Raw genomic sequence first — 19,694 nt, 5'->3', positions numbered from 1 at the left:
TAAAGCCCTTGTAATTTCCTGAGTAGGAGGAGCTAAAGGAACATCTTCTGTTATTCATAATAAGCGCTTTTCAAAGTCATACCTGAGTATGCAAATGAGATGACCAGAGGAACCAATCATAGGATTAGAGGGTTGAAAGTTTCAGCCCCATTCCCCAACATCCAGGGAGGAGAGAGGGGCTGAGGATTGAGTTAATCACCAATGGCCAATGGGTTTAATCAATCATACCCAAGTAATGGAACCTTCATAAAAATCCTAAATAAGGGGGTTCAGAGAACTCCTAAGTTGGTGAAAACCTCTACATGCCAGGAAGGTAGCACACCCCAAATTCCACAGAGACAGAAGCTCCTACACTTGTAACCCTTCAGACCTCACCTTGTACACCTCTGCATTTGACTGTTCATTTGTGTTCTTTATATCTTTATAATAAACCAGGAATAATAAGTATTTCCCTGAGTTCTGTAAGCTATTATAATAAATTATTGACCTGAAGAGGAAGTAATGGGAACCTCCAATTTGTAATCAAGTTGGACAGAAGTGTAGGTAACCTAGGAACCCGTTACTTGCAATTGGCATCTGAAGTTGGAGGCAGTCTTACGGGACAGAGCCCATAAACTGAGGGGTCTCCCTTAGCTCCAGGCAGTTAGTGTCAGAATTGAATTAAATTGTAGGAACACCCAGTTGGTGTCTGCAGAGAATTGGGGAATTGCTTGGAGTGAAAACCCCACACATTTGGTGTCAGAAGTGTGTGAGTAGAGAAACAATCTTCCTTTAACTGTCTAATGCAAAGAACCCAACTGATAATAACAATGCTGTAGGTCAACCCAGACCTAACGCCAACATCTTTCTTAATGAGGAAACACTGGAAGAACAAGAAAAGGATGGCCTCTGTTTTTTAAAAAAAAGATTTTACTTATTTATTTGACAGAGACACACAGCGAGAGAGGGAACACAGGCAGGGGGAGTGGGAGAGGGAAAAGCTGGCTTCCCGCTGAGCAGGGAGCCCGATGCGGGGCTCGATCCCAGGACCCTGGGACCATGACCTGAGCTGAAGGCAGACGCTTAACGACTGAGCCACCCAGGCGCCCCCAATAGCTTTTACATTTTTGGAGAAATTGGCAAACATTTTAACAGCAGATCCACCTAAAAAAACCACAATATATAACTATCCAAAGTGTCATTTAAAAAACAAACCCTTATTCTAGAACCAATAAAAATGTCTTCACTGACCCTGGAATCAGAATATTTTATAACAGATGCCTTATTTTCATTCTAAATAAATTTTAAAAACTTTTTGAGAACACTTTTTAGATTCCATATTATCTAAAAAATATATGTCTTAGAATCAAGATCCATATCTAAAAGCAAACTGTTGGTAAGAATTTCCACCAAGACTACTCTAGTCCCTCTTTCTTTAATGTTAACATTTAAAAAATATTATTAGCCACTAATCATTCATGTGAAGCCCTCAATAATAACAAACTTAAAATCCCACAATGTCAACTATTGAAGAAAACTCCACATTCAGTTTAATTACTTTTAAAACAATACAGGCAATTCCTAATTTACAAATTGCATATTTAAAAAATTGCTCCATTAAATATTACAGTCGGTATCTGAATATGTCCTATAAGTAAAATACTATGAAGTATATGCCACTTAAAATATTCAGTCACTGAGGGATCATTAATGTAATTATGATTAAATAGGAGTGAATTAATAATATTGACTATTACTAATATTAACTAGCAATAATATTTATTTGAATAATATTAATTAATATAATTATGTTTAAAGAGGAATTCTTAATAGAATATTCTTAAGATAGGTTATGTTTAATATAATTATTCCCAATTTCCATCTTGTCAAAAAGCATTCTTTGGAAGAGGTCCTCAAGTTATATATATTTTATTCAAATTTATACAGAATAGGGGCACCTGGGTGGTTCAGTTGGTTAAGCATCAGCTTTGGGCTCAGTTCATGATCTCAGCATCCTGGGATCGAGCCCGGCATCGGGCTCCTTGCTCAGCGAGGAGCCTGCTTCTCCCTCTCTCTCTGCTACTCCCCCTGCTTGTGCTCTCCCTCTCTCTCTCTGTCAAATAAATAAAATTTTTTTAAAAAAAGAAAGAAATTTATACAGAATAATAGTAGTGTTTTTAAACAGAGATAATTAATGGAATATGAGTAACCTACATGTCACCCAATATTACTCAGGGTAAATTGTTCATTTAGACAAAATAAATAAGCAATTTTTTCTCTGAATTGATTCCTCAACTAAAAAAACCTAGGTTCAGGGGCAAATTCCTATGGAATTGATTTGTTTTCCATGAGTCAGTCTATCACACCAGAAAAAAAAAAAAAAGTATCTTGAAAAACCTCTCCTCCACATCCAAAGGCTCTAACCTCATTTCTGGGCACCATGCCACATTTCTAGTTTTTCAAATGGATGAGGCGGTGCTCCCCAGCCAGCCTCTGACTAGGTCCACTCAGAGAACAAAACCTCTTCATTTCCCGGCAGACATCCTCTGTGATGTCCTCATTTAATGTAAAAGGCAAGGCTCCTTTAATCTGCAGATGAAGACTCAGAGAAGAAAGCATTTTCATTTTATGTCATCATGTCTTCCACCGTGGGCTGTTTTCCAGTGGACTTGTCGCCCACTCTGTGTACTATGAGGTAACCACCATCATCCGCAGGTCAATGGTTGCTCCATTCTCTCAGTAATAATAGTTGTCTCCCACATAAAGGAGTAAGTCATTATTAAAAGAAATAGATTTTGCTTTCTGCTTTTTATTACATAAGAAATAGGCCTCCAAATTTGTAAAAGCACTGTGCCCGATGTTCATCGTTCCATATATTCACCTCAGAACTCCCTCTTTTCCTGGAAAACTTTAATTTCCGGGAAAATCTAGGATTCCTCTTACAAATAGCAAAGGGAGATTGGCAAACTCTGTAAGAATCACTTAAGGGGCAAGCAGAAATAGCTAAAAGTTAAACAAAACTCATTAATTCTAACTATCAATTAGCAATTCTCCAATAAAATACTGAACATGTGACAACCTGTATTCACACGGGCACATTATTTCTTGAGTGTTTGTGTGTACATGTGGTCTGTGTGAGCTCACACAGTTTATCAAGTACCTATAACATTTCAGGTACTACGTTAGGCATTGTTTTTAAGTTCTCATATAATCCTCACAAAAATTCTATGAAGCAGGGGTGCCTGGGTAGCTCGCTCAGGTCATGATTTCAGGGTTGTGAGATCAAGCCCCCATTCAGCCGCCCCCACCTGCATCCAGCACCCCCCCCCCATCTAGCCCCAAGTCCAGTCCTGCACTGGGCATGAACCTACTTAACATTCTCTCTCTCTCCCCCTCTCCTTCTGCCCCCCCCCCACTCACATGTGCATGTGCGCTCCCCCCACGCCCTTGGAGGGGAAAAAAAAATCTCTATGAAGCAAATAGTTTGTCCTCTTTTTGTGTGTGAGAAAACTGAGGTGGGGAAAGGTGAGGTGACATACCCAATATTAACAGAGAAAAGAGTTTGGCTACTATTCTTAGCTTGGCCTATATAGTTCCAAAGCCTATACTCCTGCTAATGATCTTGCCTCCTATACACCAATCTTAAGGTCTTGCATAACTTTTAAATCCAATTCAAATTCCATCTCTTAAAACACCTCCCAGAATCCCTCTCAATCAGAAGTGAACTCTCTCAACCACATATTGTTATAGCACTTGCTTGACTGTTAACTGGATGCATAATCACCAGCCTAACGTTAGTGGCTTACGAAGGCTCCACCTTGCCACTAGCCTGAGCCACTCAAGAACAGGCGCTAAGTCTTTGCATTTTTGCATGGCCTATAGAGCCTGACACAATGAACACAGCACATACAATTCCACGTTGAATTAAGTAGAATCATCATTGCCAACAAAGAGAACCATCTGAGTAGTCTTTTTCTGAAGTCAGAGAGGCTGACTTTAGGCCCATCCTGCACATTTATGGGAGATTAGTAGGTATAAAAACCGACTGCATTTTCATCAGCGGCAGCAAACTGTGAGAAAAACATGTTACACACATTTACAAACTCTACAGACATTCCAAATCAATAAGTCCATAAAGTCTAAAGCCCACTTATTGGAATATTCAAATTTTAAAATTTAAAGATGGCAGTCTCACATAATAATAAAACGTATTGTCCTAAATTTTAATTGATTCTGAAGAAAGACTGGTTCTATGGTCTGCTCTAATAAGTTTATTGTCAAAACTTCAAAATTTCATTAAAACTGAAAATAGATTTGCTGAAATCCAAAAAGCAGTATTTATGAAACTACTTTATGTGAACCTGTCCATAGGGCATAGAATATTGAAAACAGTGTATTCTGTTTAGAGGAGACTTTTAAGAGAATCTAATTTAGGCAATTTGCCCCTTTAACCTTATACGTATATGCTATATAATATTGACCTAGAGTCTTACCAGCACAAGAAAACCTATTCTTAAATGTAATTCAGTGGAAGAGATCATAGCTGATTTTTTTTAAAGATTTATTTATTTATTTGAGGTGGGGAGGGGCAGAGGGAGAATGAGAATCTCAAGCAGACTCTGTGAGCCACACGGGTGCCCTGAGATCAAGCTGATTTTATTTTATTTTTTTTTAAGATTTTTATTTATTTGACAGAGAGAGATACAATGAGAGAGGGAACACAAGCAGGGAGAGTGGGAGAGGGAGAAGCAGGCTTCCCGCTGAGCAGGGAGCCCGATGCGGGGCTCGATTCCAGGACCCTGGGACCATGACCTGAGCCGAAGGCAGACGCTTCATGACTGAGCCACCCAGGCACCCCTGATTTTAAAGAAACATTATTGTATTTCAATGGCCATATCACATATATTATTTTATTTGAATGACCACATCACATCATGTAGTAAAATACATGACTTTAGAATCAAATGGCTTAGATTCAAACTTCAGCTTTGCTACTTACCAACTAGATGATCCTGAGAAAAGTACTTGACATCTACATACCTCCATTTCCTCATCTGAAAAAATGGAAAGAATAATGGAACCTACCTCCTATGGTTGTCAAGAGGATTGAGATAATCCATGTGAAGTACTTGGGAAAGTACCTGGGACATTTTAGATTAAAAAGCATTTTAATTATTCTTTGCTCTTACTTTCTAGTGGTAATGATAGTACTATTATTCTTTTTATCATCATCATCATTATGTAGGTGCCTAGCAGAACAACTTGCTCATAATAAGCGCACAATTAATTCTAATGACTGTCATTATTGTTGTTGCTATTATTAGCTGGAAATAATTATATCCCTTCATAAGCCCTATCTATATCTATATACATATAGATATAGATAGATAGGGCTTATATATATACATGCATATATACATATATATGCATGTATATATATAGATATATATACTTTAAAGATTTATTTATGTATTTGTTTGAGAGAGAGTGTGGTGAGGGAGGGGCAGAGGGAGAGGGAAAGAGAGAATTCTCAAGCAGATATCCCACTGAGCACAGAGCTGGACATTGGGCTCAATCCCAGGACCCTGAGATCATGACCTGAGCCAAAATCAAGAGTCAGACACTTAATCAACTGAATCACCCAGATGCCCCGGTCCAATATATATTTTTAAAGTTAAGTTTTTAAAAAATAGTCAGTAAACAACAAATCCAATATTAGGTGATCCAATATTGGAGGAAGCCAACAATTTACACATTTATCTATCCATCCATCCACCTACCCTTCAATCATCTATCCGTTTGTTTAGTGTACTTATCACCTAATGAGAGGGCATCTTCCAAGTTAGACCCACCTCAGCACTAGCTTCCAAGTTAGATCTTGAATTCAAATCCCGGCTCTACCACTACTGGCTGTGTGATCTTGACCATGTTACTTTCTAACTTCCTCATCTGCAACAAGGACAAAATGCCTAACTTGGCTGGGTCATTATGAACAATTAATGAAATAATGCCTATAAAATGTGTGATGCAATGCCTGTTCACAGCTGTGAAGGGAGAGGAATTAAAATGAAGTACTTTTTATAATGCTACTTGTACCAGTGAAGAAATTGAGACAATCATAAGGGTTGTCTTTCCTGAAATTTAAAAAAAAAAAATGGTTATTAGGAAGCTCTGGATTAGAAATAAAACTACCATCTGGTCTTATGTTTCTGCTTTTCTGGGGAGGCTATCTGTCCTTAGGAGTTCAGTTGAAGCAACTCAGAACTGCTCATTTTTTAAAAGTCAGGGCTCATTATTCTAAAACTTCAGTAAATGAATCATGAATATATGCAGCTAGACAGCTAAAGATCTTGATTAGATATTCAGGAAAGAGTCCCACAGAACTGCTCCTGACCTAGTATTTTTACAATGAGAAAACACTGAAATATTCTCTATCACCTTATTATGAGTCTTTGGAATAGAAAATTAGAAAATTTTCCATGTTTTGGACAGCACATCAAACAGTATATATAAAGGTATCCTAAGAACAGAATCTAAATAAAGCAGGACTTGGGGCACCTGGGTGGCTCAGTCTATTAAGCATTTGCCTTCGGCATAGGTCATGATCCCAGGGTCCTGGGATCGAGCCCGGCATCGGGCTCTGGGCTCCGTAGGGAGCCTGCTTCTACCTCTCCCTCTGCCTGCCGCTCCCCCTGCTTGGGCGCGTGCACTCTCTCTCTCTCTGTCAAATAAATAAATAAAACCTTAAAAAAAATAAAAACTAAATAAATAAAGCAGGACTCTACAGAGTGTAACATATTTTACATTTTATTTTAATTTTTTCTTTCAGTTGTTATAAACAAGGCAAAATTCATCATTCTCGATAGAGAGACGTGATGAAAAGGTTTGTATTTGTCACCCTCCACAAAGGCCTCAATGTCCCACAAGGCACCTCAAAGGGATGCAGCCTGGCGCCAGAGTGAAGGACCTAGCAGCAGGGAGAGCTGATTTCAGCCTGCACTCACCTGTTCAACGTGTACAAAAGCACACAGGACATTCTGTGGCTTCACAGATGCAGTCAGATGTCTAGGAGTCAGACAGCACCAGGCCAAAACCCTGAAGGGGCCATAATTTCCTATTTATGCAATTCCCCAGCCACATGGCACAAGCCTTATTGACAAATCTCTGTGAAGGCTTGAAGGTGATGATGCTAAAATTTCTCGAGACTGACCTTTCTTCTGCCTTAACAGTAGACCCCTGTAGTGACTGGGGAAGTTTCGTCTAAAAATATGTATTCCATCTCTTATTGTACCTTTTTTATTTCTTTAACTCTTGAAGGTTTCTTTCCTTTAAGAATCCCTTTCAAAATATCTTTCCATTAAAACTCTCAGTGCCCCAGGCCGCATCCTAGGATCTCTGGGAGTCAGATCCAGGTATCAGTAGTTTTCCCAACTTTCAAACACAGTCAAGACTGAGAGCCACTCTTAGCCCATCATTGTAATCACCCCTTTCCATGATTAGGAATAAACACGTGACCCAATCCTTACGAAGGCATTAGAAAAAGTCTCTTGGATGGCTGCTGAGAAAGCTTTCTTCACCTTAAAAAAAAAAAAAATAGGATGTAAAAGTCTTGAGTCTGTCTTCCTCTGAGCATTGTTGATTTGAATCTGCAGCCACCATCTATGACCATGACAAAAGTCAGCTTAAGGGTGAAGGTGACTTTGAAGATATCAAAGAAAAAGAAAGAACTTGAGTCCTTGATGACATCTATGAGCCATTGCATTACCTGCTCTAGAGCTTGACCCACTTCTGGGTCTCTTGTAGAATAGAAAAAACAAACTATCTTATTATTTAAAATATAGATGATTAGATAGATAGATAGATAGATAGATAGATAGATAGATAGATAGATAGATATAGATCTCTTTCTGAAAAACGTTTATGGGGATGTAAGTCTTAACCCAATACCTGCTCATATCTTAATTATCAGTTCATAACCAAGCAAGGATTAGTAACAAGTCTCCTGGTAGTACAAATGGCATTCATGATAGAATGTTTCCTGCACAGAAGCTGGAGTTGGGCAAACCAAATGGGAGATTGAGAATCATAGAGACACCAAGTAGCACTGAGGAAGAGCAAAGATAAAGTCCTGCAGAATCATGTGACACATTCATTAAGCGAGAAATGGTAAGTAATTTTTACAAAACCATTAGTATTACAAATAAACAAAAGACAGACTCTTAAATACAGAGAACAAACTGGTGTTTGCCGGAGATGGGGGGGGGGGTGAAACAGGTGAAGGGGATTAAGGGTACACTTATCTTGATGAGCACTAAGAAATGTATGGAATTGTTCAATCATTGTATTGTGCACCTGAAACTAACAGAACACTCTATGTTAATTTTAAAAAACACATTGTTATGCAACTCTAAAAACACCAAAGATATAGGTTAAACACTGTTTCTAACATAATGTTTCCCTTTTCAGTATACTTGTAAAGATCTGCTCTGTTCATATTCTTTTGCATTAAGGAACTGTCAAAAATCCTTGTATATGCATCTATTATGATTTGACTCATTGTCAACTGTAAGAAAAGTCATTTGAAATATGATTTTATACAGTAATACCAATTTATTCTCATGGAGGAAGCTCTGAATATCTCTCAACACCTTTTGGGCACCCGTGAACATCTCAGCACCTCTGACTATGAGGAAAAGTTAGTAATATGTAAAGTACTTACTAGAGTCAATCTCAATTTTCTTTATTTGTTTCTTTTGTCGAAGTAAACGGACTCTGAAGATGGAGGGGGTAAAAAGACAAGTTGCTTATTTCAAAATGTACTGTCAACTCGTGTAAATTTCTGCCTATCAAGTGAAGATCAAGAAAGTGAATGTTAGTGGATTAGTTAACTTTCAACAATGTTGATTTGGTTCCAGTTTGCGGACCCTGGTTTTCAAATAGGTGGTATCACATAAGACTGCTAACTGCGGAGGTGAAAACAAATCCCTATTCTCGGCTTTCTTCTTTTATTCTTTCTTTATTTTTTTATTCTTTGTTGGACTTCCTCTATTCTTATACTTTCTTTACCCCAGACTGATCCCTGTCTGTCCCTCGGTTTGATTTCTCTATTTCATGTCTCCTATCTCCTCTTTCTACTTCCTCCTTTTCAAGTTTCTTGGTTTTGTTTCGGACTCTCCTCTTTAAAGCCATCCTCCGCTTCTCCAGTGGATCACTGCCACCTTCACCCCTATTCTCTCACTGCATTCTCTCCCTACTTCCTCAGCCTGACTCAAGGCCTGCCAAGGTTGACCTGTTGGAGCAAGGCATACTACTGAAGCCAGAGTCTTACTTTAACCCAGTCTGGACCGTCAAAAAATAATTCAAGTGTGAGTAGAGACAACTAACTTTGGAATTTTAGTAACTTCATGGAACAACCTTCCAAAAATGCAAACCTAATCAGAGCCTCATGTTTATGATAGAAACAAATGCTTTTGTAATGTGCCAGGAATTTATCACTAATGAATACCCCTTCATAGGAGTGGGACTCCATTTACCACATTAGACTATTTAAATCAGGATAAAAAAAATCCCTGGGGGCTATGTTTAAAGAAAATGGAAAACAAAAACATCTAAATAATACAGTATAATTAAAAGATGAAAAGAAAATTTGGAATAATTACAGACTAGAAGCGGAACTGAGTTGTAATGAATTACCTTGGAATCTAGCTAGATGGTGCTAGAGCATGCGTCTGGCTGGTGGGTACCGCCCTGTCACTGAACGGAAATTACTAGTCAAACAGATGTTTCAGATTTTTTAGGGTATAGGACTCGTTGAGAATTAAAGAGAACACCATAATTAAAATTCTTTAAAAATCTAACTCTTCTGAGAATGATATTTTGTCTCTTTGAAAAAATGTGGCATCCATTAATATTTGTTATATATATTCTTTGACCTTAAAATAAGACCATCAATATTCATATTCAGGAGTGTCATCCTTTTGAAATCCTTTTTTTTTTAAGCTTTGCTCATTAATTAATAGTATCAACGTGTTCCCTGTATTTGTGAAATTCTTCAGCAGAGAATTTATAACTGGTTTATAAATCCCAAAGATCTTTGGGATTTAGAGTATTCTGCCAAAAGCTTCTCTTTGTTCAAAACTGGCAGTGACCCAGCTGATTTGTCAAGAAATGTTTCCCTTCTTCCAAATTATACAATTTCAAATGGGGCAAATGCAAATACATAGTTCAACTCCTTTGCATTGCACACACGTAACCAAGTACTAACTACTCCATACCTAACTTTCCTAATATGTCATTATTCAGTTTTAATTATTGATTTAACTTAATTGTTTACACCTTTTCAGGAAAGTATTTTGAAGCTCGAAGATAAGCTGCTTTCATCAGCAAGCCCACTAAAGAGAAGATTACTCTGTGCTATGCTCATTTCATCTCATCTATATTAATTTAAAAATGAATCACAGGCAAACTGCTAAATAAAAGAAATGAATGGATTTTAGTTGTTTATTATATTTAGAATTAGTACCTCATATTTTAATTTTTAGTATTTTAATTTTTTTTCAGAAAAAGTTTTTTAAATTCTGTCCTATAGAACATGATGATAATTATGACTGCCTCCAATTTCTATTTGCAGAAACTGAAGAAAAATGATAAAATTACCATTTATATTCAGTATTTGAACCACTATATCCCATAATTAAGCTACATGGTAAATATCATATGTATGTAGACACATATCCATGCTCATGCACGGAGTATATGACTACTTCAAATTTATCCAAGAAAAACAGTAAAATTAAAACATGTATCATTTGTAGGGCAGATTTTCCACCTTTTTTTTTTTTTTAGAATGCTATGGAATCCCCAGAAGTGTCATTTAATCTAAAATGTCATATTTGAGTTGCTGTTTTGTCCTAATCTTCTTAACTTTATTTTAAAAGCTTCAAATAGATACCCACCGTGGAAGGGAGGCTAAAACAAGATTTTTTTCTGACCTTTTCTGATGGGACTCCCAAACAAGCAGATGTTGAGACTGTGTGTATTCTAAGCACCTAAGATTCCTGTCCTCTACAGAGGCACTGACGAGCCAGCTGCCTCCGCCTGCGGTCCAGAGCATCCCTGCCCTTCCATCCTTTTCCTCACTCATTCATTTGACATTGAAGAAGCACCTGCTAGGAACCAGGAACTGCGGTAGCCAAGCAGAATTCAAAATGAATCATAAGCAGTCCTCCAAGACCTTTAGAAATTCGCATTTTTAAGTGGTTAGGTAGATACCCAAATAGACAAATAGAAATACAATGAGATGAGTACCATGATGGAGATATGCCTATGGTCTGAGTAAGGACAAAAAAAGTTCAAGACAGGCTTCCTGCTGGTGGCAACGCCTGACATAAGCCTTACCCAAAGACTGGATGCTAACCAGGTAAAAAATTCAGTCCCAGTGAAACCTCATTTATGCGTAAGAGTCCTAAGAAGGAAATGGCGAAGATGGTGGGAAAAGAGAAGTATTAAAAGAAAACAGCTCTATAATAAATTCTACTTGCTCCCTACACTAAACCACTTCCAAATTATAAAAGAGCAGATCATAGGCTTTAAATACAACCTGCTGGGATACCTGGGTGGCTCAGTTGGTTAAGCGTCTGCCTTCGGCTCAGGTCATGATCCCAGGGTCCTGGGATCGAGTTCCGCGTCGGGCTCCCTGCTCAGCGGGAAGCCTGCCTCTCCCTCTCCCTCTCCCACTCCCCCTGCTTGTGTTCCCTCTCTCACTGTGTCTCTCTCTGTCAAATAAATAAATAAAATCTTTAAATAAATAAATAAATACAACCTGCCTAGGACCTGGGTAATCCTCTATTAATTTTATAACTTTGGGTGAGCCAATCTTTGAGACTTCTGTTCCTCTTTTATAAAAATAAGGAAATTATTACCTACAGTATTGTTGTAAGGATTGAACGAGTTAATGTACATAAACCACCTAACACATTATAAGCATTAATTCCCTCCCCTCCTTTGTCTACAGCCATCAATACCTAAAATAATACTGGATATGAGCATGGAGAACAACCAAGAAGTGAAAAGTACTGGATGTAAAGTCAGAAAAGAGTTTGTGTCCAACTCTACCAATAACTAAACTCTAGCTTTAAGTAAATTTTCTGAACTTATATTTAAGCCATTGCTAAAATTGGGATGATAAGACCTTCTGTACCTACCTAGACAGGGTTGTCGTGTGAAGATCAAATGGGAAAATATATATTACAGTGCTTAAATAAATAAAATACGCTGTACTTAGGACACAGGTTTAGTAAAGACTGTTTGACATTGATATTTGTATTAGGTGGAATGTCAACAATGAAGTGTGTGGGTGAGAGAGAGACAGAGAGAGAGAAATGCTGCCAGAAATGTGAATATATTTGGTAACTTTTGCTTTAGAATCAAGGTCAAAACAAATGTTCTTTTAAATGCAATGATTTTTAAAGTACGATACATTATTGAGAAAAGCTATTTGCATACTATCTAATAAACTGATATCATTAATATGGAATGACTCCTTTTATTTTATTTTATTATGTTATATTAACTGCCATAACATTACATCATTAGTTTTTGATGTAGTGTTCCATGATTCATTGTTTGCATATAAAACCCAGTGCTCCATTCAATACGTGCCCTCTTTAATACCCATCACCAGGCTAACCCATCCCCCCACCCCCTCCCTTCTAGAACCCTCAGTTTGCTTCTGACTCTTAAAATCAGTAAAGAACAAGATAAATACCACAATGTAAAAATCACCAAAATATGAGCCAGAGTTTTACTAAAAATAGAACACCCAAATGGCTAATTAAACTGTGAAAACTTGATCAATTATTTTTAGAAATTAACACAAGTAAAATTTATCAATCAAGTTGTTAAGTAAGAAAAATAATTATAATCCCAGCGTTGGCTGACCTATAACAAGGGGATGACTCTCACACATTCCTGGTGGGAATAAAAAATCGGGGCAATCTTCGCAGAATGATGGGATTTGGTAATATTACTCATGAGAATTTAAAATGCTTTTTATCCAAGTAATTCACTTTTAGATTCATATACTAAAAAAAAGTAATGGATAAGCAATATGCTTATGTAGATCTTTTTTCACAGAAATATTTAGCATCATAAAATCAATAATAAACTAAAAAGTCTAACCATGGATAATTTCATTAATTATAACGTATTTATACAATCATAGAATATATATCACCATTAAAAATCTAGTTCTGTTGTTTGTTTATTTATTTATTTTAAAGCTTTTATTTATTTAGTTGACACAGAAAGAGAACACAAGCAGGGGGAGCGGCAGAGGGAGAAGCAGGCCTCCCGCTGAGCAGGGAGCTGGAAGTGGGGCTCGATCCCAGGACCCTGGGACCATGACCTGAGCTGAAGGCAGACACTTAACCGACTGAGCCACCCAGGCGCCCCTCTGTTGGCTTATTTAGTATCATAGAAATGTATGGGAAAAAATCAGGGAGCAAAACTATGTTTACATTATCCTAATTTTAATATGGCTATATATTTATTTCTTAAAAATAAAGACTTGAAAGGAAAACAATGAATTGTAATCAATTGTATCAGTTTATCTATTGCTGAGTCACAAATTGCCCCCAAATTTAGCAGCTTAAAACAACACCCATTCATTATCTTTCCATTTCTATGAGTCAGGAGTCCAGACACGGCCTAGCTGGGATCTCTGCTTCAGACTCTCGCAGGTGGTAACTGTATTATGAACCAAGCCTCCAGGTCTCCTCTGGAGTCTTGACTGGGGAAGAATCAAGCTCCTTTCCATGGTTGTCATCAGAACTCTTTCTTGGAGGGGTGTTGGACTGGGCTTCAGTCCAGCTGGGCTGCTTGCTGGCTATTGCCAGAGGCCACGCTCAGTTCCTTGCTGTATGGGCCTCTCCAACATGGCAGCCTACTTCTTTAAAACCAGTAACAGAGAGTGTTTGCTAGCAAGACACTGATCCCAATCTTTTGTTACTTAATCACAAAAGTGACGCCCCCTCAATGCTACCACATTCTGCTAGTTAGAAGAGAGTTATTCAGGGGCAAGGAATTCACAAAACTAGGACTTCCAAGAGGTAGGGATCATCGAAGTTGACGTTAGAAGCTGTCTATAACATCAGTGCGTACCTAACTCTCCCTCTGACATAGCTTCCCTTTTATAAACATTACTATAAACAAATACTTCATAGACAAAAAAATTATTTGAAAGTAAATGTAATAAATTGAGTAATCTGTTAAGAAAGCAATTAGAAAAGACCCGGGAAAGTCATAAAACTGTGTCTTATGATGTGATAATAAAAAATATACTTATTTATACGTCCAGCACCCAGAACAGTTTAAAAACAATAAAGAGGAAAGAAAGGAAGGGAGAGAATGAAGAGGGGAGGAAAAAAAGTGATTTAATTGTCAAACACTTGGTGAACAATTGGCTGAAAAAAATAAAAATTATGTTATTACATTAAAATATCTTTTTAGATGAAAAATACTCAGCTACGTAAAGTGATGTGAAAAAGTCAAAAATTTTTAATTGCCAAGTAAAAAACATAAAATAAAAAATATATTGTCATGTTGTAAAGTAAGAGCCTTGCCTGTACCAATGAAACTTTATCCATTAGTGATACGGTGAAGGCATATTTTGTTTTCGTTTTATGTTATGTTTGTATTTCTTATTGAAAAACTAGTGAGACAAATACCTTTATAAAAAATTAATTAGTCTAGTTATACTCGACCAAAGCAGGAAGATGCAAATTATTTTCTCACCTCAGATTTTCCTAAAACAAATTTTTAAAACAATCTATTTAATAGCAATTTTCTCTATTTCCCATCACTGTGAGAAGAGGAATAAAATTAAACAAGTCTAAGACGCTTTCCTCTTAGAACTCTGTCCTTATGTTGAACAAAATCTCTTTTGGGGAGAAAACAGAGCCGTCTGTGAAAAGAAAAGACCTGTGTTTCAGGCCAGACAGTTTATCTGATTAAGGAAAGAGAAGAAGGTTTACAGTCAAAGATTAATTCTCCAGCAGCACACAGTAAGCCCTCCAAACAAGATTTGTGTCACTCCCAGCTTCATTCACAGCAGTTGGAAAGTTTTTCAGTTCCTGGTGGTATAACTGATTCTTGGTTGCAGTCGTTGGGCCCAGTCTCTTGCAAACCGTGAACAAAGAACATGCTACACATGCCTATTGCCCGTGCCAGACAGAATCAACAGTAACCCTGTGAGTTGCTCCGCCCACAACACACTTGTAATTGGAAGCTGATTTTACTAAATGAAATAAAACCATAGATTTTAAAACAACTGTGTACACCATCCATAGTAAGGTTTCTCTTCCAAAATATGAAAAACTGGGGCGCCTGGGTGGGTCTGTTGGTTAAGCGTCTGCCTTCGGCTCAGGTCATGATCTCACGGTCCTGGGATCCAGCCCCGCATCGGGCTCCCTGCTCAGCGGGGATCCTGCCTCTCCCTCTCCCACTCCCCCTGCTTGTGCTCTCTCTCTCTCTGCCAAATAAATCAATAAAATCTTTTAAAAAATATGAAGAACTGAATTCATGCCAACAGAAGTCTAATACTCATGTAATGAGCTCATAGGAGGTGTCATTTGCTTAAGAGAATAGTCATTCCAAGAGAATGAAAAATATTTTGTTATATATTGGACATCAAGTTGGTCATTTCCACAGTGCATGGAGAGGTATCGGAATCCTTCTAACACAGAGCTTCGGGTTTTTCTCTTGGGCTTAAAAAAACCAGTAAGAGAAGTCAGAAATAGAATGCTGCCATGTGTCTCCTACCTACGAGCATTATCTCTTGCCTACAAACATTAAAGATATTTAAGAAGTTGGAGTTCAAAGAACCTAAAGAAAATGACTCCTATATTAGAACAATGCCAAAGAGTTATTTTATCTTTATCTCGGCAATAACATGCAAAGACTTTTCCTAACGTATAGTGTTTCTCCTAACTTGCCTTTGTTCTGCGGGGTTTGTTTTGGAGTGGGGATTTTTTTTTTTTTTTTTGATGTAACTAAACTAAGATTGAATCATTATCAAAGCCGCAACTGTAGTTCATCAGCTTAGTCACCAAACTAACCACAGATATTCCAAAGGGGTGAACAGAATTAGGAAATTAAGCTTCAAACCAGGAGTCAGGATATTAATTGTGTTAAAAGATTCAGGTTTTCCTTCATGTGTATATAGCAGTGACAGAATATGATTTATGACAAGGCAAGATTTATGACCACTTTGTTCAAATTTTATAAAAAAGAACTCCATCAATATGTAGTGAGGAGAAAAAAGAGCAACTGAAATAAATTTTATATTGACTTCTAACTAATTATAAAAATTCTTCATTCTACTACCAAGAGACCTAACCCTGACCATTCCCATCTGCTCCACACATTTACTTCAGTCCTGTTGCTATTTCCCAGATAATGTGGCATACCTCGATCTGACTTCTGTTTGTTTCACTTATTAATTGTAGGGCCATAGATCAAATACCTTCTGTGTAAAATGTAAGTCATGCCAGTACCTTCTGCATAAGACTATTGAGACAGAAGGCAAGTAAATCACAAGTAAATCACTTAGCACCATGCAGGTTGGTGAGGTGATCCACAAACCCAACTAATTCACAGAATCATGAGTTTACAACAGGATATAAGCATCTCAGAAAGTACATACATCTGTGGGGGAAAGGGCAGCTGTGGACTTTACAGAGCATTGGCAGTTCTAATCAATCTTACCCAGATTTCAAAAGACGAGAACTTTGAATGACATGGGGATTACTCCGAAAACAACGAGTAATTATAAACCCAGTTATTCTCAGTGGGCTAGAGTCTATATATTTACAACCCAATGAGCTATCATCCACAGAGCTTCATATTAAGCCTTATATATTCGTTTGACTTTCTCAAAAAATAGATCCTGAGACAAATGCTTGCAGATGGGTAATTTCTTTGAGGATGGAAGGCAAGGGGGGATTGGAAAGGAATGAAATAAGGAAGGAAGTAACTCTGATCCAAGGGTGTGGTGCTGCCCTGGGTACTGCTACAGACAACTAGGTCTCAATTCCATTGGAAATAAGGTTGCCAGATTCAGAAAATAAAAATAGGAGCACTCAGATGAAATTAAATGTCAGATAAACAGCAATCTTTTTTTTTTTTTTTGGTAGAAGTATGTCTCATGCAGTGCAATGTTTGGGACATACTTCTACTTTAAAAATATATATATATAAAAATCTATATATATATCTATATATATAGATATATATATCTGTTGTTTATTTGACATTCAGATTTAACTGGGAATCCTATAATTTGTCTGGCAGCCAGAGCTGGGAACTCTCCGAGGAACTATGTATAATGTGCGTCGGATTATCTGCTCAAGGATGTGAAAGAAAAGAGTATTTACCGCCTACCTCCCATCCCCATTGGTCAAAGTTTGCAAGGGTGGAATGGGGAAGCAAACAGAAAGCAGAAAGGAAAAGATAACGCACCTGAAGCAAGGTGGCCTTAGGCTACAGCTTCATACTGCCGGTTGCCACAGCAACAGCCAAAATGGGGGCCGACATAACGTTCGTTAGCACATAATATTTGTCTCACATACCCTTCATCGGAATTGCAATATGAAATTTTCACATTTATGGAGGGAAATATGGCCTAAACATTGATGCTACCACTGTTCGCGATCTCCATTCCAGTGACAGATGGAAAAAGGCTATTTGCTTTTTTATGGGCACCAGCCTGTAGGAAAAGGCGCCTGAGACACCGCTAACACAAGCACAGCCTTTCCTCGTGTTCTAACCTCAGGACAAGGTGAGCCAGCCTGTTCAACAAGGACACGTCAAGAAAAGCCACACAACTGCCCACAGCTCTTCTGAACAACTCACAAGATCACCACGAGCCACTGTGGGGAAATGGTTTGAATGTTCCCGATGAAACAATGAGACAAGCAGATGAGATTGTTATCTGGATCCCAGTAGAGGTAAACAAGAGCAACCTGGATACACGGCCTTTCCCAGGATAGACCATGCCATTCAAGCCAAGAGCTTCCAGCCACTTGGCAAGCATTCCAAAGGGAAGGTTCTCTCTAAACAAAGCTTGAAGAGCAAAAGCCCATGGGAGTGAGCAGAGGGAACTTGTGTGGGAGGAGCTGAAAGCTTTGCGTAGAGGAATCTTATCCAAACCGAGACTTTCTCAGCGCTAATGTAAAGTTCCAGGGCACTGTTTCTTGAAGAATGAGAATTGGAGTTTTGAGATCCTCATCTTTTGACCTTTGCCAAGAGCTGGTGACTTTCTGTATTTCCACTTGACTTTAAACTGTTAATAATTCTCAGAAGAAAATGGCACAAGATTTCATATCTCAAGGATTTATCATTCTGTGATATTTATATCTATTGACCTTTAAAATAATCCAGTTTAAATCTCAGTTATTTGCAGAAATTTTAAGCAGTGGTATTTGCTTATTATAAATACTTATGATCACCTAACCTGGGGCCAGGGGTAGAGTCAGGGGGAGGGAAGAAAGAGCACATCCAGTATTCTTAAGGAATAGATTTTCTTAACAATACTCGGCACTACATGTTATCATTTTTGAATAATAATATCACAACAATGAATGATTTTGTAAATGATGATAGGAAAATGAATTTCAAAATGTTCTTCTAACCCCGTATGCACTGGTCATCAAAACACACTGGTAGAAAAATTCTACCTACAGAAGTGACGTTCTCCCCACAGTGAAGTTATATATAACATTATCATCCTGGTTGCTCTCCTTTTTTTATTTCCAAGATTTTGTTCACCTCTGCATTCATTTGCTCCTCTTTTCCACAGTTAAGAGGGTATTTAATCCGTCTGGCCTCTGATGAGTGTGCTATTCACCTGAGTGTGTGTGTTTACACAGGTAGTTGCTTGCAAAGCACCAAGAAGGGTCTCCTTTTTCGAACTTTGTTATCAAAGTCAATAGGCCCCTGAGTTTACTCTCTGTATAGTTTACCATCTACATTGCCAGAGGAATTCCACGTAGAGCTAAGCCCATTAGTACATCACTTAAGTGAGGAAGTTAGAAAGGTACAGAGTATTGAGGATCCAGATAAGAGGGGAAAGTTTTTCAGCATAAGGAAGGAATTACACATTTAATGAACACTGTGTGCTAACCTCCTTTCTTCCAGATTGTCTAAAACTAGAAAACAATCACCACTATGCTCCAACTGTTTTCTCATCTTGGAGAAATCACATTGAGTGGGCATTGAAATAAATTAAGGGTTATTTTCAATTTGAGGGTTTTTTCTTTTTTTTTTTAAGATTTATTTATTTATTTATTTATTTATTTATTGAGAGAGAGAATGGTAGAGAGAGAGCATGAGAGGGAAGAAGGTCAGAGGGAGAAGCAGACTCCCTGCTGAGCAGGGAGCCCGATGCGGGACTCGATCCTGGGACTCCAGGATCATGACCTGAGCCGAAGGCAGTTGCTTAACCAACTGAGCCACCCAGGCGCCCCGAGGGTTTTTTTCTAATTATTCTAAATTTTAGGTGTTCCCTGGACCAGAGGTCAAGGATATAGGCATGCCAAATGTCTGACTTTTTCTGTTTGTTTATTTAGAGCCCCAAAGGGAAAATGGAAAATAAAAGCAGTCCCATTCATGATTTTTAATTACTGACAAGTAAAGCGTACACTTTTACGTCCGTTGTTA

At 37.9% G+C, this 19,694-nt stretch overlaps 1 pseudogene; it reads right to left on the bottom strand.

Annotated features, from left to right (window-relative positions):
• LOC114206236 (dipeptidyl peptidase 1 pseudogene) overlaps nt 1–9,168 on the bottom strand; it is a 112,095-nt pseudogene extending 102,927 nt beyond the window's left edge.
• Between the last annotated feature and the right edge of the window lie 10,526 nt (nt 9,169–19,694).

Source organism: Eumetopias jubatus, unplaced genomic scaffold (assembly GCF_037043125.1).
Source record: "Eumetopias jubatus isolate StellerSeaLion01/CBP00866 unplaced genomic scaffold, mEumJub1_p1.0 scaffold_2, whole genome shotgun sequence".
In the NCBI taxonomy this organism is placed as follows: Eukaryota; Metazoa; Chordata; class Mammalia; order Carnivora; family Otariidae; genus Eumetopias; species Eumetopias jubatus.
Note: the sequence above shows the minus strand (reverse complement) of the source record. Positions and strands in the feature narration are given on the sequence as shown.